The sequence below is a fragment of the Bubalus bubalis genome, chromosome 5 (assembly GCF_019923935.1).
Source record: "Bubalus bubalis isolate 160015118507 breed Murrah chromosome 5, NDDB_SH_1, whole genome shotgun sequence".
Lineage (NCBI taxonomy): Eukaryota > Metazoa > Chordata > Mammalia > Artiodactyla > Bovidae > Bubalus > Bubalus bubalis.
Genome location: NC_059161.1, coordinates 126,360,342 through 126,382,693, shown reverse-complemented (window position 1 = coordinate 126,382,693; position 22,352 = coordinate 126,360,342). Strand labels below are relative to the sequence as shown.

At 52.5% G+C, this 22,352-nt stretch overlaps 1 protein-coding gene across 8 annotated transcripts in view; it reads left to right on the top strand.

Annotated features, from left to right (window-relative positions):
• PC (pyruvate carboxylase) overlaps positions 1-22,352 on the top strand; it is a 103,223-nt gene that overhangs the window by 58,507 nt on the left and 22,364 nt on the right. For 2 of the 8 annotated variants that reach the window (XM_044943746.1, XM_044943748.1), the window contains exon 2: positions 11,281-11,465. The exons of 5 other annotated variants lie outside the window; for them this stretch is intronic. The gene's annotated coding sequence lies outside the window, so the exon portion shown is untranslated. Of the gene's footprint in view, positions 1-11,280; positions 11,466-11,853; positions 11,985-22,352 lie in introns of all 8 variants that reach the window. One more of the 8 variants, XM_044943747.1, reaches the window with a different exon arrangement.

The following is a 22,352-nucleotide window of genomic DNA, read 5'->3' as shown; positions in this document are numbered from 1 at the left end:
AAAGGAAGGAGGATGTGAGTGACTTCAGAGGAAGAACTGATGGGCCTTCTTGACCAGATGTAGGAAAGAGAAGGGCAAAAGTGACCCCCAGACTGAAGCCCTAGTTCTCTGGGGACAGAGGACAAGAGGTATTGGGTTTTGGGGAGTGTGTGTCATCTGGGATGGGGGAGGGACAGGGTAAGTTCTGGTATAGAATCGACATTTGACATGTATATCCAACAGCTGTTGTTGTAAATCCTCACATTTCAACCTGCAAAGGCCTCTGTTGCTTAAGAAAGAGAGATGGGGGGGGTGGGGGTGGGGAGAGAAAAGATATCAAGGTTATATGAACAAGGAAATCTGTTCTCTAAAAAGCAAGGACTAATTTTCACATTGTTAAATGAGATTACCAAAGGAATCTTTATCGTGATGTTCTCACAGTTTCATTAGTGTTGCAGAATGGTTTCTGAACTGCCTTGAGTGTAGGGAGAGTTTCTGATTCATTTCTTCCTTAGCTCATCCTCATGTTTTGACCGAATTAAGCACTCTATACAAGAGACTTACAAAAGACACAGAGGGCTCTTTATATATATATATATATATATATATATATGAGTATAGTTGATTTGGGCTTCCCAGGAGACTCAGTGGTAAAGAATCAGCCTGCCAAGCAGGAGATGCAGGTTCAGTCCCTGGGTTGGGAAGATCCCCTGGAGAAGGAAATGACAACCCACTCCAGTATTCTTGCCTAGGAAATCTTGTCCAGGCTCCTGGCCAGAGGAGCCTGGGGGCTGCAGTTCCTGGGGTTACAAAGAGCTGGACACATCTCCGCTGCTAAACAGCAGCACAGCTGATTTACGATGCTGTGTTCGTTTCAGGTGTTCAGGAAGGTGATTCAGTTATACACGTACATCATCCACTCCTTTCTAGCTTCTTTTCCCTCATAGGTCATTACAGAATGTTGAGCAGAGTTTCCTGTATTGTACAGTAGGTCCTTGTTGATTACCTAGTTTACATATAATAGTGTGTCCTGTGTTGGTCCCAAATCCCTGATTTGTCCCTCCCCGCGGCCTTTCCCCTTGGTAACCGTGAGTTCGTTTTCTAAGTCTGCGAGTCTGCTTCTGTTTTGTACATAGATCACTTGTATCATTTTTTCAGATTCCACATATAACCAGTATCATATGATATTTGTCTCTGTCTGACTTCACTCAGTGTGACAGTCTCTAGGTCCAGCCATGTTGCTGCAGATGGCGTTACTTCACTCTTTTTACGGCTGAGTAGTATTCCCTGGTGTATCTGCGCCGATCCCTTTCGTCCGTTCCTTGGCAGATGGGCATTTGGGTTGTTTCCGTGTCCTGGCTGTTGAAAGCAGTGCTGCAGTGGACGCTGGGGTACACGCGTCTTTTTGAATTGTGGTTGTCTCCGGATAAACACCCAGCAGCGGGACTGCCGAATCATCTGGCAGCTCCGTGTTTTGTTTTTTAAGGACCCTCCGTAGTGTTTTCTATCGTGGCTCTGCCAGTTTACGTTCCCACCCCCAGGGTAGGAGGGTGGCCTTTTCTCCATACCCTCTCCAGCTATGGTTTCTAGATTTTCTGATGATGGCCATTTTGACCAGTGTTAGGAGGCATCTCACTGTAGTTTTGATTTGCATTTCTCTGGTAATTAGCATGATGGACAGGGAAGCCTGGTGTTGCTGCAGTCCATGGGGTCTCAAAGAGTTGGATACGACGGGGTGACTGAACTGAACTGATGATTAGTGACGTTGAGCATCTTTTCATGTGCTTTTTGGTCACCTGTACGTCTTATTTGAAGAAATATTTAGATCTTCTGGCTTCCCTGTGGCTCAGATGGTAAAGAATCTGCCTGCAATGTGGGAGACCAGGGTTCGATCCCAGGGTTGGGGGATCCCCTGGAGGAGGGCATGGTGATCCACGCCAGTATTCTTAACTGGAGAATCCGCATGGACAGAGGAGGGTGGCGGGCTACCGTCCATGGGGTCGCAGAGTCAGACACGACTGAGCGACTAAGCACAGCACAGCACACAGCCAATTTTATGATGGGATTTTTTTATATTGAGCTGCATGAACTGTTTGTGTATTTTGGAGATTAATCCTTTATTGGTAGCTTCGTTTGCAAATATTTTCTCCCATTCTGAGGGCTGTCTTTTTAGTTTGTATGATTTCCTTTGCTGTGCAAAAGCTTTTAAGTTTAACTAGATCCCATTTGTTTGTTGTTGTTTTCATTATTCTAGGAGGTGGATCTGAAAAGATATTGCTGTGATTTATGTCTAAGAGTGTTCTGCCTATGTTTTCCTCTAAGAGTTTTAAGTATCTGATCTTATATTTGGGTCTTTAATACATCTTGAATTTTTTTGTGTGTGTACAGTACTGGAGAATGTTCTAATTTATTCTTTTACAGCTAATTGTCCAGTTTTCCCAGCACCACTTATTGAAGAGACTTTTTTTCCTCCATTGTATACTTTTGTCTCCTTTGTTGTAGATTAATTGACCATAGGTGGTGGTTGTTCAGTCGCTAAGACGCGTCTGACGCTTTGCAACCCTGTGGACTGCAGCTCGCTAGGCTCCTCTGTCCTCCATTGTCTCCCAGAGTTTGCTCAGATTCATGTCCATTGAGTCAGTGATGCTATCTAACCATCTCATCCACTGCTGCCGTCTTCTCCTTTTGCCTTCAATCTTTGCTACCATCAGGGTCTTTTCCAATGAGTAGGCTCTTTGCATCAGGTGGCCAAAGCGTTGGAGCCTCAGCTTCAGCATCAGTCCTTCCAAAGAATATTCAGAGTTGATTTCAACTCTTCTCTAAATATTTGATAGAATTCACCTGTGAAGCCATCTGGTCCTGGACTTCTGTTTGCTGGAAGTTTAAAAATCACAGTTTCAGTTACAGTAGTTGTGACTGGTCTGTTCATATTTTATATTTCTTCTCGGTTCAGACTTGGAAGATTATACTTTTCTAAGAATTTGTCCATTTCTTCTAGGCTGTCCATTTTATTGGCATACAGTTGCTTGCAGTGTTCTCTTATGATCCTCTGTATTCTGTGGTGTCACCTGTAACTTCTTTTTCATTTCTAATTTTATTGATTTGAGCCCTCCCCCCCTTTTTATGGCTAAAGGCTTATCAATTTTGCTTATCTTTTCACAGAACTAGCTTTTCGTTTCATCAACCTTTTCTATTATTTTTCGTCTCTATTTCATTTATTTTTACTCTGATCTTTATAATTTCTTTCCTTCTACTAACTTTGAGTTTTGTTTGTTCTTCTTTCTCTAATTGCTTTAGGTGTAAGTTAGACAGCTTATCTGAGAGTTTTCTTGTTTCCTGAAGTAAGACTGTATCACTATCAACTTCCCCCAGAAGCCTCTTTATTTGAGTTCTGTAGCCTAAAGGGAAAGTGGAGAAGGGTACCCCTCACCCAGGCCACGCTCAATGCCTTTCTTTAGGTCACTGCGGGATGCTCAGCCCGTCTGGTTGTTCTTTGAACTGTGGGTCCCAGGGAGGTGAGGAAAGGGCTCTAGTTGTAGCATTTGCTGATTTCTGTCGTGTCCAGACGCCCACTGGGGTCAGTTTCACGTCGCCAGCTCACTGTCACTGAGCCCAGCGTTGGAAAGGGCAGCGCCAGGGAGCCAGTAGGGCCAGCGGCACCTGTGTGGGCAGCCCACAGGTCCTCACCCAGAGGATGTGCCTGAGTGGGATGACCTCATTTCTTAGGTGGTCCAGCTTGCTTTGACTGAGGAGGCTATGGGGGTCCGGTTGTGCTTCAAAGCGTCGTCTTCACAAACAAGGTGCTTCTTGCATAGCCCGGCCTCACCCGGCTGCCTCTGGTGCCCCTTCACGGCCTCAGCCTTGCCTACCTCTGCCCGTCAGAAGCAGGGCCGGTCCCCACTTCAGCCTTTGTACTGCTGATACTGAAAACTGACATTTATAATAAAGGCCAATTTATGTGCCAGACACTCTTCTGAGCACGCTACACGCATTAACTCGTTTGATCTTTGTACGCAGGCTCTGCACATGGCTGTCATTGATGCTGATTTTACAGGTGAAGAAATCAAGGCCTGGAGGTCATGCGGCCTGCCCAGAACTAGGTGGGCTTGGCGGAGCCCCGATCGGAACCCAGGCTGTTGGACCCCTGAGGCCTTCCCGCTGTGTGCTCCCTGCCCTGTTAGGTCACATCTGGGAATTCTCTTCACATGTGTTTTTCTCAGATCCAGTCGGGGCCTCAGCACCGCTGGTGTGCTGGGGTTGCCAGATAAACACGGGCTAGCTAATTAAGTTCAAATCTCAGATAAACCCGTAACTCGGCACTGTAAGTATGTGCCGTACATTGCATGGGATATACTTGTATGTTTTTCTAAGAATGCAGTTTAGTTGAAATTCAAATTCTCACTGAACAGTTTGCATTTCAGTGGGCTGAATCTGGAAGCCCTTAGCTCAGTGGCTTTATCTTGGTTGAGAAGAGAGTCAGGTGCCCAGGAGGAGACTGAAGTAATCAGTCTTGCCACTCACATTTCTCTGCCCAGGTTGTGCTAAGAACTACCAGTCTCTGACTCACATACACTTTATTTAAATTATTATTATTTTTAATTTCTTGGCAATACACACGGGATCCTGGTTACCCAATGAGGGATCCAACCCATGCCCCCTGAAGGGGAAGCATGGAGGGAAGTCTGTCATGGCACATCTTAAACTGAAATACATTCGTGCTTCAGGTGTGTCCAACTCTGTGTGACCCCAGGAACCACAGCCCACCAAGCTCTGCTGTTCATAGGATTTCCCAGGCATGAATACTGGAGTGGGTTGCCATTCCCTTTTCAGGGGGATCTTCCCTACCCAGGGATTGAACCTGTGTCTCCTGCATTGGCAGGCAGATTCTTTACCACCGCACCACCAGGGAAGCCCAAAGTAAAATATACTTAATATCTAAATTCCAAATATATCTAACTTTTGCTTTTCTTCTTTAAAGAAAGAATATTAACACAACCTGTTATAGGAACACCCCAAGATACAGCTAAATCAGAAGAGAAACTTAAGAGATCTCGTGGTGTGTGTGTGCTCAGGTGCTCAGTTGCATCCGACTCTGTGGACATCTCTTAAGTTTCCTGTATTGGCAGGCAGATTCTTTACCACTGGTGTCACCTGAGAAGCCCGAGAAATCTCATAAATCAGTCTAATGTTTTGTTATTCCAGAAGACGCACTTGACCTAAATCAACTCATTCAGAAAAAAGTTTTAAACCTCCTCAGAGGGAAATGTCATTTCTTTTTCTAATCAGTCTCTTTTGCTGACCTGACCAGCCAGCTATTTTTCTTAAAGCTTATCTCATCCTGTCTTTATTAAAAAGACTTTCTTAAAGTCTCATCCTGCCTCTCGGAGCAGCCGTGGCTAACCAGGAGTTCGGGTGTGAACAAGGAGCACACTTCAGGTCTGACTGCAGGTCCACCGTCCCTGGGCTGCTCCTTCCCTGGCTGTGCCTCTCAGAATGTGATGTCTCAGCCTAGAGAGCCGGGACACAGAAGCCACTGGTCATTTCAGCCCTTGGCAGGGTCAGTGCCTCAGATGGTCCCCTGGGTCCCAACCAGCCACACCCTCCTGGCTGCCCACGGCCGGCACTGGGTTGTTCTACACTGGGACTCAGAGCAGGGGGCACTGTTCATCCAGTTCAAGGCCCGTCTTTCACCTGAGCTGAACTCCTGGGGGTGCTCCATCCTTTAACTCCTCGTAGCCCACCCTCCTGTCTCCATACCATTGGCTCTATTTCCTGAGCTCCTCCTCTGCAAGGTATGCTGCTGCTGCTAAGTCGCTTCAGTCGTGTCCAACTCTGTGTGACCCCATAGATGGCAGCCACCAGGCTCCCCCATCCCTGGGATTCTCCAGGCAAGAACACTGGAGTGGGTTGCCATTTCCTTCTCCAATGCAGGAAAGTGAAAAGTGAAAGTGAAGTCACTCAGTCGTGTCCGACTCTTAGCGACCCCATGGACTGCAGCCTACCAGGCTCCTCCATCCATGGGATTTTCCAGGCAAGAGTACTGGAGTGGGGTGCCACAAGGTATAGCTTGCTTTTACTCCCACCCCCACAGCCCACTTTCCCCGCCCCAATCCTTCCCGCATGGTCATGTAACCATTTTAAAGTACACTTCCAGTTTTAACCTTATTAAAATGAAGTAAATTTTGACCATTGAGACCACTGAGTGTATACATGATAACACTTCCCTGTACAACTTCTGTTTCCCTGAGTTACTTTTTACCTCATTCTTTCTTCCCCAGACCAGCTGTAACTTGCCACCTCCTCCGTGTTCTTTCAGAGATATCAGGTAATCCAGCCTTTTGGTCTGTTGTAGAGCCCCCATCCCCCTCGGAGCCGCACGCCGGGAAGCTTGCTGGCTTGTGCTGTTGTCTGGAGCAGCCGTTCCCGCAGCCACCAGGGCCTGCGCCATCCCCTGAGGACCCCGGTTTCCTTCCGTGCCCCCCAGGCCTCTCGTCTTGGTTTGTTTACTGCCTTGTTTCGTCAGCACGCGTCCCCCAGGAGCTTCCTGGACAGACGCACACGTGGGTGGGAAGACTTCCTTGGCCAAGTCCTGTATGAACACACCTTTGTTTTGCCCCCACACTTGATTGACAGTCTAACTGGGTAGAGAATTCTAGGTTGGAGAGTGTATCAACTTTAAAAAGATGCATAATGTGAGAACTGTGAGTTAAATTTTCTCTGGAGCAAAATGCGGACTGCAGCCCTGGAGACAGCACCTCAGGTGGCCCTGAGACTGCCATGAAGAGTTGGGGGGAAAGTGTGATTTTGGTGAGGGGGGATTACATGCAATGAGGCACATACTTTCCAGAAGGTTTCTACTGTCTCATGAAGCTTGGCTAGTCAGGAGAAATGGTCGTCACCATGAAGGATATTAGCCCTTTTCCAGATATGGGGAGATACAAGAATTGGGCTCATAAAATCAGCTCCTGAAAATATCTAACCGTCTGAAGACCTGTCCTGCCGGTTTCTCCCGGAGCACAGAATGCCTCATTCCTGCTCCCTACCCTGAACTCCTTTCAGGACGTGTTGAAGGTCACCAGCTGCAGCAGCACACGGTTTAATCCTTGTAGAGGTAGATGGCAAATGCCCATGGCAAGTGCCAATTTGAAGTTGGTGAGAGTTTCCCTCAGAAGTGCCTCAGTGCCACCATGACCGCCTTCTTGTCTTCGGGAGTCTAGTGCGCTGCATGACGGCCCCTAGCGATGTCCAGGTCATCATCTGTGGCACATTATCAAGGAGAAGGGTCTTTGCAGAAATGACGAAGTGAAGGGTTCTGACAGGGGAGGTGACCCTGGCTTATCCGGGGACCCTAAATGCCGTCTCAGTTGTCCTCAAAAGAGAGGTGCGGTTCTAGAAGTGATGACAGAGGCAGAGACAGGAGTGATGCGGCCACAAGCAGAGGTGCCCCGGAAGCTGGAGGAGGCAAGGAAAGACACTGCCCTGCAGCTTCTGGAGGGGGTGTGTCTGCCCGCGCCTCAATCTGGGCCCGGCGGAGCAGATGCAGAACTTCTGGCCCCCAGAAGTGAACATCTCGGTTGTTTTAAGCCACCGAGAATGAATACAGGAAGCTGACAGGATGCCCCCATCTCACTTGGAGGCAGCACTCTTCGCATCAGCTGGGGCTCAGAGGGTCTGCACCACCCAAGGGTGCGTCCCTTAGCTCCAAGAGGCGCTGCCGGCTGACTCTGCCCTGCACCCCCCACCAGGGGCTCCCCGAGAGTGGGCTCCCTGGACTCAGTCTCCCATTTTCTCACCTCTTCTCCGATTTGCCATGTGTCAGTCTTTTTGTAATGCTTTCTGGGTGATGTCCTCGACTGTCTCCTGATTCTTCTATTTATTATGTTTAAAAATGTCTGTGATGCTATTTTTAATTCCCTAGAGCTCTTTCTCGTTGCCTTTTTAAAATAGCTGCCGCCTCTTAATGCAATAGCTTCTCTTACTTCTCTGAGATTAATTATAGTTGTTTTTTTTTTCTTCACCCCACTAAGTATCTGCTCTCTCTATTACTTTCTCCTCAGAGTTCCGTGTTTTTATTCCCAATTTGTTTTCGGGGGTTTTTCAGCTCTGTCCTCAGACATCTGATGACTTGGGCTGTCCCTTCATGCTAAAGCCGATTGGAAAGTCTGGGCACGGCGGGGCTTGTGGACCGGTGGTCCTTATCCTGAGAGAAGGCTGCAGGCCACCCTTTCTTCAGGCACCCAGTGCATGACAGTAGCCACGGGACGTCCATCCTGGGCTGGCGGGCTCCTGGAGAGGAGCCCTCAGGGTGCTCCCTGGCCATCCACGTGAGAGCCGCTTTGTAGAATGAGGACTCTGTGGTCTCCCCTGCTATCCTCGGCCCTGTGGGGTACCCTTCTGGGTCGCATGCCGCGGGGGTGCCTTTCCAGGGACCGTCTCTCTTCTGAAAGGCACCAGTGCCTGGTGGGTCAGGAGTGGGGCTCTGGATGCCTGTGACCACTCCACCCAGCTCTAAACTTCCTAGCAGCGTGCCCTGGGCATGTGACCCCATCTGTCCTGCCTGAGTCCCAGTGTCCACAACTCTAGACCGGGGAACGCAGGGGGACAGTCGCAGGGGTCGTTGCGAGGATTCAGGGAGTGACTGTCCCAGACTCCGCAGGGCTGAGGCCGTTTGCTGTTCCTGTGGCTCTGCTGGCATGGCGGGGAGGGGTTCGGGCCCCTCAACCCCGTAGATTATAGCTGCGCATGAAAGGGAAAGTCGCTCAGTCGTGTCCGACTCTTTGCGACCCCATGGACTATACAGTCTGTGGAATTCTCCAGCCCAGAATGCTGGAGTGGGCAGCCTTTTCTTTCTCCAGGGCATCTTCCCAACCCAGGGAATGAACCCAGGTCTCCCGCATTACAGGTGGATTCTTTACCAGCTGAGCCACAAGGGAAGCCCAAGGATACTGGAGTGGGTAGCCTATCCCTTCTCCAGCAGATCTTCCAGACCCAGGAATCGAACCAGGGTCTCCTGCATTGCAGGTGGATTCTTTACCAACTGAGCTACCAGGGAAGCCCTTCAACCCAGTGAATCCTGAGTCTCCCCGGAGGCTGCGGCTCACATTCGCTCGTGCTGTGACTGCCTCTGCATGCTCCCCACCCTTCGCTCATTGTCACTTGCCCACATGCTGTGCATCGTCCAGTTTCACGGCCTCTCTTATCTGCTGCCCTGGGCTTTCCCATTCTTTATCCTTGAGGGTTTGTACTGTTTAAAGAAAGATCCTTTGGGGACTTTCCTGGCGGTCCAGTGGTTAGGACTCCACACTTTCACTGCCGAGGGCCCAGGTCTGATCCCTAGTCGAGGAACTTAATTTCCCACCAGCCGCGCAATGCAGCCAACAACAACAAAAAAGATCCTTTCACTGATTGGCTTCTCTGATGGCTCAGCTGGTAAAGAACCCGCCTGCACTGCAGGAGACCTGGGTTCGATCCCTGGGTTGGGAAGATCCCCCGGTGAAGGGAAAGGCTACCCACTCCAGTATTCTAGCCTGGAGAATTCCATGGACTGTATAGTCCATGTGGTCGCAAAGAGTCGGACACGAATGACCGACTTTCCCTTTCACTGATGTTTTAGTGGGATTGCAGAAGGGTAGAAATGAACCCCTGTGTTTGATTCACACATTCACCAGACCTGACTGTTACCACAGAGCTTTTAAGTCAGTGTACTGATAACAGTTTATTCTGGGGTTATCGGTCTTATATTACTGGCTATATTGTCTGTATTTTTCAAATGTTTCATAAAAGAAAGAAAAAGAGGGAAAAAAAGTGTCCCTTGATCCTAGTACCCAGCTCATCCTGCACCTCTCTTCTTATTTCCACCTTCCTGACATCTTTGTCCAGACATTCAGTCCAGTTCAGTTGCTCAGTCGTGTCCCACTCTTTGCGACCCCATGGACTGCAACATGCAAGGCTTCCCTGTCCATCACCAACTCCTGGAGTTAACTCAAACTCATGTCCATTGAGTTGGTGATGGCATCCAACCATCTCATCCTCTATCGTCCCCTTCTCCTCCCACCTTCAATCTTTCCCAGCATCAGGGACTTTTCCAGTGAGTCAGTTCTTCGAATCAGGTGACCAAAGTATTGGAGTTTCAGCTTTAATATCAGTCCTTCCAATGAATATTCAGAACTGATTTTCCTTTGGATGGACTGGTTGGATCTCCTTGCAGTCCAAGGGACTCTCAAGAGTCTTCTCCAACACCACAGTTCAAAACCACAGTCCAGACATTGAGAGTTTGCAATGGACACCACCCCGCCTCCCACTGACTCTTGTTGCCTTAGACACTGAACGTTCCTTGGAACCTCAGCTCTCATGACACTTCCGTGGCCCTGGCTGGTCCTGGTTAGTGGATGTTTCTGGCCACCCTATCCATCCATCCTGCTCTCTTCTCCCAGCAGGAGGGGCCCCCAGACCTTCTCCTGCTCAGGACATGGCAGACTCACGCCTAGCAGCCTGTTTGGCTTCCCCAGCTGAAGAGCTCGCGGTTAATTCCAGCTCATCAGGGTCAAAATGGAAGTTGCTTGCCTCTGCCTACTTCCGCGTCTATGTTCCTTAACTTGGCATCGCCCCTGTTCACCCCTCCCCTTAAACAGGAACCGAGAGCCACCCTCGCCAGCGGCCTCTTCACTGTTGTTTGACAGGTCCAGAGGTGATACCCCCAGTGTGTTTCTTGCCCTCATTTTCTCTTGCCTGTGTTAGAATGGCTTCCCTGGGGGCTCAGACGGCACAGAACCTGCCTGTGATGCAGGAGACCCAGGTTCAATCCCTGGGTTGAGAAGATCCCCTGGAGAAGGAAATGGCAATCCACTCCAGTATTCTTGCCTGGAAAATTCCATGGGCAGACGAGCCTGGTGGGCTACCGTCCATGGGCTCGTAAAGAATCGGACATGACTTAGCAACTAACATGCGTGTTAGAACATCTTCCTTGTTCCTCCTCCACCTCTAGTCTTTCCTCCTCAAATTCAGGCTCCTCAGAACAGCCAGAGCGGCCCCTCTAAACTGCAAATCCCTCCTCCCCTGCCTGGCCTCCTGGGTCGTATTCCCTGGAGTTGAGGGTGAGTCTGCGCCCCTTGCTATATGTGCAGGCTGGTGACCTGGAGTCCGAGTGTCTGCCCTTCATCTCCCGGGCAGCTCACTGCCTGCCTCTGGCCTCAGTGGACGCTTGCCAGGCTGTTTGCTCCTTTGCCTTTGCTCCTGATGTCCCCATGCCTGACCTGCCTCCTTCCTTATCCTTTGGTTTATCCCCTTGGTGTCTTTCTTCAGGAGGTCTTCCTGCCAAGTCTGCCCACTCTCAATGCAGCTGTATGTTGGCATCGGCACTGTTCAGCACAGACTCGTTTTTGCTGCCACCCACTCGGCCTTCCCTGTCCCAGAGGGGGTGCTGATCACAGTCCTAAATAGCTCCACGCTCTGAAGGCCCCTGCTGTGACCTGCTTGAAGCTGAGCAGGTGAGAGAAGGGTTGTTTTTTATTTTTTGGCTGTGTACCTCTCAGCTTGTGGGACCTTAATTCCCCGACAGGGGTGGAACCCATTCCCGCTGCGGTGGAAGCCCAGAGTCCTCACCGCTGGACCTCCTGGGAAGCCCAAGGGGGCATTTTTAACACAGCGTGCTCCCCAGTCCCTAGTTTAGGGTCTCTACAGGTTCCAGTCTTTTGTGGGCAACACAGGTCTGTTTGTTTCCCTGGGCTGCCTTAGCAAAGTACCAAACCTGGGATGGCTTCCGCCAGCAGAGATGTGTGGTCTCAGTCTGGAGACCGGAAGTCCAAAGTCAGGGTGTCTGCAGCACCACGCTCCCTCTGACAGTTCTAGGGGAGGATCTTTCCTTATCTCTTCCAGCTTCCGGTGTTTCCAGCAGCCCTTGGCGTTCTCTCCAGGCATGAGGCTGTCTTCTCGCTGAGTCTCCACATCCTCGCCTGTGTCTCTCGGTGTTCACGTTTCCTCTTTTATAAGGACACCAAGCAGACTGGGTGAGGCCCACCCTAACGACCTCATTGTTGCGGATTACGTTTCCAGCGAGTCACCTTCTGAAGCCCTGGGCTTGGCACTCTCACATATTTCGGGGGGAACAAAAATTCAGCCCAAACGCTGGTGTCCACTTTCCTCCACCTTGAAATTGGGGTGACCTGGGTGAGCGAGGGGGGACAAGATCCTCTGTGACTCTCCAGCTGGGGTGAGTGTGCCATGGAGGTGTTGGGGAGTTTTCCGGACCACCTGTACGCCTGATGTGCTTAGGTGTCTCCTTGCAGAGCATTGTCCAGCCATGTTTAGAATCTAGGCTTTAGTGCCTGTCACCCCACTCGGCCCTGAAACACTGTCCTGGTTTCCACTGTCCATCTGGGAGCTATTTTGTTTGCTGACCTTGTCCCTTTGACCTTCCTTGTCAACACTTTGGGCTCTTATCTCTGTGTCAGGGACAGTCCCAGTGGCTTGCGTGTGCTGCTCCCAGGAGGGGCCATGCCTTATTTATCTTCGTCTAGGCGCTCACATTACTCTGCAAGTTCGTGTGGCCTGGAGTACTCATTCATTCATTCACTCATTCATTTCCCAGACAGCTCATTTTGGTGTCGGGCACTGGACATGGTGCTAGGGAGACAGTGAGGGGCGAAACAGACAGAGAGTCCCGTCCAGGAAGCCCTCACAGCATCTGGTGAGACGGTCAGTGAGTTGCTGGAGCATCAAGTTCCCAGACACAGCCTCGCTGAGAACGCACACAAACCAGAGGACAGTGGATTGTGGCAGGGAGAGTGACAGAGCTTTGCTCAAGACGAATGGCCCCCTGAAGAAGGGTATTTGAGCAGTTTGGGGAGGTGGGGGTGTGCAGGAAGGCCTTTCTGTGTGGTCTTGAAGCATGTGGAGAATTTCAGGCTACTGCCTTCCCTCTGTGAGCCAGCCGGCGTCCAGGCGCCTGTGCAGGTCGGCAGTAGCGCTCCTTTTGCACCAGGGGGCAGTGTTTTCCCTGCAGGTCTGCACGTGTGCGTGCTAAGTCTCTTCAGCTGTGTCTGACTTTGTGACCGCATGGACTGTTGCCCACCAGGCTCCTCTGTCCCTGGGATTCTCCAGGCAAGAATACTGGGGCGGGTGGCCATGCCCTCCTCTGAGGGATCTTCCTGACCCAGGGGTTGAACCCGCGTCTCTTAGGTCTCCTTCATTGGCAGGCGGGTTCTTTACCACTAGCACCACCTGGTCTCCCTGCCCACATACGAGGCTGGGACGGGGCAGCCACTGCTGTGCCCACAAGCCCTCTCCTCACCCTCGCCTGCCTGCCAGGATCCTCACAACCTCTTTCCCTGAACCTCCCTGCTTCCCCGTCCACAGGTCCCTTTGGCCCAGACAGGGCCCGTGGTTTCAGTTGTCACTGTACCTCCCTCTCCCCTCTGCCTGCCCCCTGACTCAAAGATTGACCAGGGCGATACAGAGACACGGTGGCGGGGCAGCTTGGAACTGCCTCTCGGGGTAGGGGCCGGGCCGTGCTGCCCCGGGCCCTGTGTGTTTCCGCTCCGCGTCTGCTCCCGCCTTTGGTATCCCCACGCCCCTTTCTTCTTCTTCTGTCACTTTCCCTGTGTCTCGTATCCTCCCTTCAACTGCCCCTACTCCGAAATCGCAGCCTCGGTCTGTCCTCTCGCTGGTGCTTTGATGTCAGCTGCTGCAGCCTGGCAGCTCAGGCGGTCTTCCCCTTGCATCTGTCCCGCTGGCCGCCAGCCCGGGGCCTCCATCGGACACGGTTAGGACAGCACGGAGCTGCTTGGAACGAAGGCTCCCCGAGAGCGGGCCCCGTCCGTCAGCGGCTCGCTTCTGCCACAGCGTGGAGCCCTCTGCCAAGAACTCTCTTTTTCCGGTTCTGACCTGCTTTTTTGCTGGCAGCCAGCCACTGGGGGCCTCTGGGGGCCAGGGACAGAGCCCGGTGGGGGTGCCGGTGTAGGGGGCAGTGGGTAGGAAGTCACTGTATGGGAAGGCGCCTCCTTAGTTAATTTGGAGATTCCGGGGTCTGTTTCTGACCCACTCTCCCCTCTGCCCCCTCCCCACCTCCCGTCTGGCGGCTCCAGCCCCCGTCTGAGGTGGATATGCCGAAGGACTTGTGGCCTGGGGATGGGCAGTGCAGGCTGTGGGCTTCCAAAGCTGACACACCAGCTAGTCACCCCCGGAGCAGGACTGTGGCTCTCCTTTCCTCTGTCTGCCGCCCACAGTTGCCCACTGCGTCTGCAGGAGATGCTGTGTGAAGAACGGGTATTTAGGGCGGAAGTAATACAACCCCTCTGAGGAGCACTCCTGGGCCCGCCGCTTGGCCACAGCGGTCATTCAGGTGGCTGCTGACCCTGACCCCAGCGTGGCTGCCCTAGCCCCGCGGCCGTATTGTCTGGACCACCATTTGGGCGGTGATGGCTCAACAGCGGAATTTTGCACTGCTCCTGGTTGCGAGAGGCAGCCTGGGAGATGTAGTTTAGGTCACGACGTAGTGGGACTTCTAGAGACATCTTGATGATTTATTGGACAAATTGAAGCTGCCGTAGCTCAGCGGGGACACACGGTTGCCAGCGCCGTTAGCCTGCTGTCTGGTGGGAAGTGCTGAGACCACTGGGATTCCTGCCCAAGTTGAGGCAGTGACACGTTTTCATCAGGAGTGGGCTTTTGGCTTTTGGTTTTCAAGTGCCTGCAGGCTGTGCTTCTGATGAAAGCCCCGACTTCCTCCCTTAGTGAGGTGAGGACTCCCTCTGCCCTGACGCAGCGGTCCCCAGTGTTTTCGGCCCCAGGGACCGGTTTCACGGAAGACAGTTTTTCCATGGACGGGGTGTTGGGGGCTGGTTTCAGGATGATTCAAGCGCGTGACATTTATCGTGCACCTTATTTCTATTAAGTCCACTTTACCTCAGATCATCAGGCATCTGGTCCCGGAGGTTAGGGACCCCTGCCCTAAAGAGTCAGCACTCTTGCTCTGGAGGGAGGTGTACAGATCGGGGTCAGAACTGGCCTTGCTGGGTGACCTGGAGCGTGACTTGACCTCACGATGTCTGGTTCCTTCTGTTAAAGCTGTGAGGACGACCTGAGTGAGTACGTGCAGATCCCAGGGCCTGGGAAGAGCAGAGACCCTTCCAGCTGCGCTGCTCCCCGCGCGCCTGGCACAGATAGAGCTGGAGCTTGGCCAGCGTGGAGGCTGTAGAAGCCGCAGGGGCAGGTCAGCGCAGGGCAGGTCAGCAGGCCGGCCCACAAGGTCGAGACCTCCCCCGCCTCAAGCCGCAGGTTGTTGTCGGCATGCTCCTGACCGGACCGTCGGATGGATTGTCGCCGTTGTTCTGTTCTGGAAGGAGAACACTGAGCTGATCCACTCAGTGCCGGGGAGGGACTGAGCTGGAAGCGAAGCCGACTGTCTGGGGAGTCATGCTGAGAGGCAGCAGGGGAGAGACAGGTGTTCCCAGCTCCCCGCTCGCTCTCGCTGGCGAGGCGTTGTTTACCCGTCCCAAGTGAGAGTCAAAGCCGCCTCACTCCCTGTCTCTAACTTACAAACCCGGGGCCAAGGAAAGGGATCTGTCAGCTGGCATTTGCAAAAATAGCAGACGGGCCGCTCTGGGCCTGTCGGCTCTCTGGAACGGCAGCCAGGTAAGGGATCTTGGGGCCGTGGCCGTGGCCTTCTCTTGCTTGTCACTCTCCCACCTCTGAGATCAGAAAGGGAGGTTTTTCACTCACGTGTATCCGCAGCGCTAACTGAGGCCACATGGTATTCCTGAGGCAGGTGACCTGAGGCTGGCGGGTCCCTGGCCGCCTCTGAGGGTCCTCTCCCTGCTAAGAGACCCAGCCCGTGAGGGAGTCCCATCTGCAGCAGCCTGGGGAGGGTCCACTGATGCAATGGAACACCAGGGCTTCCCAAGGTGTCAAGTTTGGTTAACGGGGGCCTCGGAGTTTGTTTTTTTTTTTTTAATTTTAATTGGAGGCTAATTACTGTACAATATTGTATTGGTTTTGCCATACATCAACATGAATCCGCCACTGGTGTACACGTGTCCCAATCCTGAACCCCCCTCCCACCTCCCTCCCCACTCGGAGTTTTTTAAGGACAATTCTCCACTAAACTGTCAACGACCTTGAGGGCTTTTGGGTTCCTATCCCGCAACCAAAACCCCAAAGCAAGGTGCCGTGTGGCCCTGCGGTGAGCGCCTGGCCCTGCCCACACTGCCCTCCTGTGACGGGGGCCGCCACCGGGTCCCTACCCTGCGGTGAGGTGATGAGGATGCTCTCAGAGCAGTGCTCGAGGGGAGGCCAGCGCTGAGAAAGTGGCGCTGTGAGGAGAGCCTGGTACCAGGTCCCTCCAGGGTGCCAGAGCCTGATCTCAGGCTGGGAGAGCCCCTCTGAACACCAGAGGCAGCTCCTGCCTCTAGAACTAGGGGAAGGAAGTCGGTGCCCTGAGGCCTTCTCCACTGTTCCCCCCGTAGGCCCTCTGTTTCCACGCGGGTCTCGCCAGGTGTTGAGTCTCAGCAGGTGCCTGGCTTCCTGCCTTGCCACCCGGAGCCCTGCCCACCCGGCTCCTCCCATCAGCCCAACCCACACCCCCAGACTCAGCACACCCCGAGTGAACGATCACACACTCGACCCACGAGGGCCCCACTTCCCGGAAGGGAGGCCTCTGGGGCGGCCCAGTCTGTCCTGAGGTTTTCTCCCAGCTGTAGCTGGTTCAGGAAAGGCCTTTGGAGGCGCCGGGCAGCCGGACCTCCTGGGCCTCAGGTCTGGGAGGCGAGGGGGATTTGACTCAGGAGAAGGCTGGGTGCTGGGTTGACCAAGTTCTGAGATGTCCTGGGAACGCAGAGGTGGTTTTAGTCACCATTGTGTCCTCAAGACCCAGGCCTGGCTTTGCCGATGGGGGGTGGGGTCACGTGTGGCTGAGCCAGGAACCGAGCTGCGGGGCTGCGTCCAGGCTGCGAGGGGCTGTGACCCATGCCCTCTGTTAGGGACCTGTGACCCATGCCCTCTGTCGTCCACGAGAGCCCCGTCCGGCCAGCCGCCCAGACCCGCTCCACCTGCAGACTGACCCCCACTGCTGGCCTCGGGATGCCTCCTCCTTGGTCTGTCCGGGTCCCTGGGGATAGAGGAGCCGGGCCCCAGGCTGCATAGTTCCTGCTACCTGCGTGACCCAGCCTCCCTGCCTCCCCTGTGCTCCCAGGCATCTGACACCCCTGCTCCGGGCGCCCCTTCCCCCAGTTTCAGCCTTGGCAGCTGCCCCAGCCTCTGGCAGCCTGGGCGGGAGAACTTTGTATTCTGGGCCAGTGACCGCCTCAGGCAGAGCAGAAGCAGCACCGGGTCTTGGCTGGTGAGGGGTGAGTGTCCCGGGCCCCCTTGTCAGCTGGCGGTCTTCCGTCTGCTGTCCGCGTGCGCACCCTTGTCCAGCGAGACCCCCTGGGCCGGCGCTGCCTTGCTGGTCTGGACGGGAATGAGCACCCTGCAGGGTGGGCAACAGAGGGCCTTCCTTCACGCACCCCACGCTCGTCTGGGAGGAAGGACCGGGGGGAGACGGTGATGGCAGCCCCTGTCAGTGAGCCCAGGTCGACCTGCCCAGGTTGGGGGTGGTGTTGCCCTCTTTCACAGAGGACGAATTGGGGTGCCTGGGTCTCCCAAGGTCAGGTGGCGCGGGGCAGGCCCAGCCCGCTGACTCCGGGTTCACACTGGGCTGCCGCTGGTGGACGTGGCTGCCCCCTGCCCACTCTCAACCACCACTCTGACTTCAGCGAACGATAGTGACCTTTCCCCTTCTGCGAACATCTGCCTGCCTGCCCCCGAACCCCAGGTCAAGTCCAGGCCTGTGCTTGCTTCCCTCTGCACGGGACACGGAGCTCCAGGGTGTTCAGAGGTCCCCCACCTCCAGTGCCCAGAACCCAGGTTCTTGATTTGTAAAGCAGGATGCCAAGGAAATCCTTGCTGTCTAAAGCACTTGTGAGGGTCAAATGTAAAGAGTATGAGAGTCTTGGGCTGGATGGTTCTTGTTTCCTGACTGAGCTGGGGAGGCTCTTGGTCCTCCCTCCGCACCCCCACCCTCTGACCAGAGCCTCCAGGGATCTCTCTTTTCATTGGAAAAGGGATCAGGAAGTGTGTGTGGTAGGGGTGGGGAGAGAATATGACCTATTTACTCATAAGACATGCGTAAGTGCCTGAGAATCTGAAGGGATAAACGAATCCTCGTGGAAGAAAAGAGCAGGCCTCCCTGCCCAGGATGACTCGTCCCTGGGGGTGGAGAGTCTCCGTGCCAGTGGAACCCGCTGTGAGGCTGCCCACCTGCAGACGGGGGGGAAGACCTGTAGCGGGCTTCCCTGGCCAACCGGTGAGGAAGATGCAGTGGGCGGTGGGATGAGCCCTCTGGGAGGCCGGCCCCCCTAGAAGGGGTTGTTTCACAGGATGGAAGCCAAGGCCAGTCACCTCACTGAGAAGGACGCTTCAGGAACTCCTCTTGGCTTTTTTCTGTAAAGGTCTTCTGTTTCCTCTATATATTTCTTTATTTTCTTTTCTGATTATAAATAATAATCCCCACTGGAGAAAATACAGAACGTATCAGTTTGGTTCAGTTGTTAAGTCGCGTCCAAGTCTTTGCGACCCCATGGACTACAGCACGCCAGGCTTCCCTGTCCACTATCTCCTGGAGCTTGCTCAAACTCATGTCCATTGAATCAGTGATTCCATCCAACCATCTCATCCTCTGCCGTCCCCTTCTCCTCCTGCTTTCAGTCTTTCCCAGTATCAGGGTCTTTTCCAGTGAGTCGGCTCTTCGCATCAGGTGACCAAAGTATTTGAGCTTTAGCTTCAGCATCAGTCCTTTCAATGAGTGTTCAGGACTGATTTCCTTTAGGACTGACTGGTTTGATCTCCTTACAGTCCAAAGGACTCTCAAGAGTCTTCTCCAACACCACAGTTCGAAAGCATTGATTCTTTAGCACTCAGCCTTCTTTATGGTCCAACTCTTGCATCCTTCGGAGAAGACAATGGCACCCCACTCCAGTACTCTTGCCTGGAAAATCCCATGGACGGAGGAGCCTGGAAGGCTGCAGTCCATGGGGGCCGCGAAGAGTCAGACATGACTTAGCGACTTCACTTTCACTTTTCACTTTCATGCATTGGAGAAGGACATGGCAACCCACTCCAGTGTTCTTGCCTGGAGAATCCCAGGGACGGGGCAGCCTGGTGGGCTGCCGTCTATGGGGTCGCACAGAGTCGGACATGACTGAAGCGACTTAGCAGCAGCAGCTTGCATCCTTACATGACTACTGGAAAAACCGTTGCATAGAACATGTAGAGAAAGAGAAGGAATAAGGAAGAAAAGAAACACCTTGCCAATTCTAGAACATAGGAGTAAGTGAATGCTGAGTTCTTGCTAGTTATTTTTCTTGCTCTAAATAAAACTTCATGAGATCATATTATTTATCTTTTTTTAAAAGCATCATATTATAAGCATTTCCCATGTCATCAAAACTCTGCCACCATTTTCCATGGTTATATAATGTTCGTTTGTATTGATGCCCTAATATTGGCTCTTTAAGTGGCTTCTAGTCATTTGCTATTGTAAATAATGCTGATCTGAACATCTTTCTGCATCCATCTTGGTTCCCATTTTAGAATATTTTGGGGTTGGGTTCCTAGATTGGTGATGGCCTGACCAAGGGGCATAAATATTTTAAAGGCTCTTGATAGGTTTTGTGAACTGCTTTCAGAGAGCTGCCCTGATCTCTAGACCTTGCCTGTGGGCCTGCTTCCCAGTGGGCTTGTTGTTGTTCAGCCGCTAAGTTGTGTCCGACTCTTTGCTACCCCGTGGACGGCAGCACACCAGACTCCTCTGTCCTCCACTATCTCCCAGAGTTTGCTCAGATTCATGTCCATTGAGTCAGTGATGCTATCTAACCATCTCATCCTGTCATCCCCTTCTCTTCCTGCCTTCAGTCTTTCCCAGCATCAGGGTCTTTTCCAGTGAGTCAGCTCTTCGAATCAGGTGGCCAAAGTATTGAAGCTTCAACTTTGACATCAGTCCTTCCAATGAATATTCAGGGTTGATTTCCTTTAGGATTGAGTGGTTTGATCTCCTTGCAGTCCAAGGGACTCCAAGAGTCTTCTTCACACCACAGTTTGAAAGCATCGATTCTTCGGCACTCAGCCTTCTTTATGGCCCAACTCTCACATCCGTACATGACTATTGGAAAAACCATAGTTTTGACTAGACGGACCTTTGTTGGCAAAGTAATGTCTCTGTTTTTAATACACTTTCTAGGTTTGTCATAGCTTTCCTTCCAAGAAGCAGGCATCTTTTAATTTCATGGCTGCAGTCACTGTCCACAGTGATTTCTTGAAGCCCAAGAAAATAAGGCCCAGAGGCCTTAGCAGCACTAAATCTGATTGATCACAACTCTGTTGCTAGTTTCATAGGCACAAGCAACACCCCCTGTTCCCCTTTGAACGTGGTGATTTCTGGTGAGGTGGGACTGTCAACAGTTCATTAGCCACTTGTATCTGCTGTTCACACCTGTCCTGGAGAACACTTTGCCTTTCTTCACTTGACCCTCATGGCCATTTGGGCTCTTTCTACTCTGCGTCGTCCCACAGATTCCCGCCTGCAGCCCTGAGCAGAGCAGGCATCTGGTGCCCAGGATGGGGGCAAGATCCATCCCCACACTGGCCCCCTGGGGTGTGCGCCATTGACCACCAGGGCCTGCCTGCTCCAGGCTGCTCTGCCGGGAAAGCACTCCCCTCCAGCTGGGTGGGTGGCTGAAGCCGGAAGCTGGTGCAGCCGGTGCTGCTGGTAGACCTGTGAGGGGGAGCTGACAGGAGACCGTTGGAAGCTCAGTGGTTTTCAGGAAGGTGTGGAAGTCACATGTCCGAGGCCCAGCTGGTACTTTGGCACTGACTGTGAGCAGGTCCTGGGGGCTCCTGCTGTGATCTCCTCCACTGGTGTCAGCTAGACCTTGGCTTATTTCCCTCGGACCCACAGACAGGTTGAAGAGGCGGCCCTCGAGTCCTTGGCCGTGGCTGTTACTCTCCTGGGGTGCGTGCCCTGCAGCTCAGATCTGGACGTGGCTGCTGCTTCCCCCGTTCAGGTTCCTGCCAGTAATTCGCCAAAAAATTACCTGTTTTCTTGCCCATGAGGCACTAATCATGATCTGAAAGGACCTATTTCTGTCTGGTTTTGCCCTTTTCTTTTCTCCTTCCCGGGGTCGGCCTCCTGTGAGAGCTGAGACGTTCCTGCCCTGGCCTGGTGCTGTGCGTGGCGCGGTTGATGCTTGAAGGGCTGCCTTCTCTCCCCTTGGTTGAAGGGCTTCCCTCTTTTTCTCTTTCTTCTATTTATCTCCTTATTTCTTTTCTCCTCTTTTCTTTCTACTTGGTCTTTATTTCCCCTTCTCCGTCTTGTTGGCCACGATATGACACTGTGAGGTTTTAGCAGTATCTGATTTATTGAATAGATTTTTATGTTCCTTGGTGGTGATTTAGTCGCTCGGTTGTGTCCGACTCTTTTGTGACCCTGTGGACTGTAGCCCGCCAGACTCCTCTGTCCATGGGAGTTCTCCTGGCAAGAATACTGAGTGGGTTGCCATTTCTTTCTCCAGAGGTCTTCCCAACCCAGGCATCAAACCCACATCTCTTATGTCTCCTGCATTGCATTACAGGTGGAGTCTTTACTACCTGAGCTACCAGCGTTGCCTATAATGTTTCTTACTTAAAATGGATGAGTCAGGCATTTAAACTTTGTGAAGAAATAGATGACAGGCTTAGCTGGGTGGAGGCCCTGGAGCAGGCGAAAAGGACCAAATGCCAGTTTGGGCTCTGCTATAAAAGCTGTGTGACTCTGACCACATCATTTAAAGCTTTTCCGGGCCTTGGTTTTCGTCATTTGTGAAATGAGGGGGATGGTCAATCTCCGAAGATGTTTTGCATTCTGGGAGGGAGATTGCCCTGTTGGCTTTTTAAAAATTCTTTTCATTCTGAAAAAATGTGTGTGACGTAATTTGCTCTTGTAACTGATTTTAAGTGTATAGTTAGGCCAGTGGCGTTACATCCACTCACATCTTTGTGCAACCGTCACCTCTGGCCATTTCCAGAACTTCTAAATCTCACAGAATGGAAACTCTGTCCCCTTTATTATTTTTTAATGAATGAATGAATTAATCTGTGGCTGCGCTAGGTCTTCTTCGCTGCGCGTGGGCCCTTTCCCGTTGAGGTGAGAGGGGGGCTCTGCGTGCGGTGCGCGGGCTTCTCATTGAGGTGGCTTCTCTTGTTGCCGGCGCGGGCTCTAGAGCGCGTGGACTTCAGGAGCGGCAGAGCGCGGGCTCAGCGGGTGTGGCGCTTGGGCTTAGCTGTCCTGCGGCACGGAAACTCTGTCC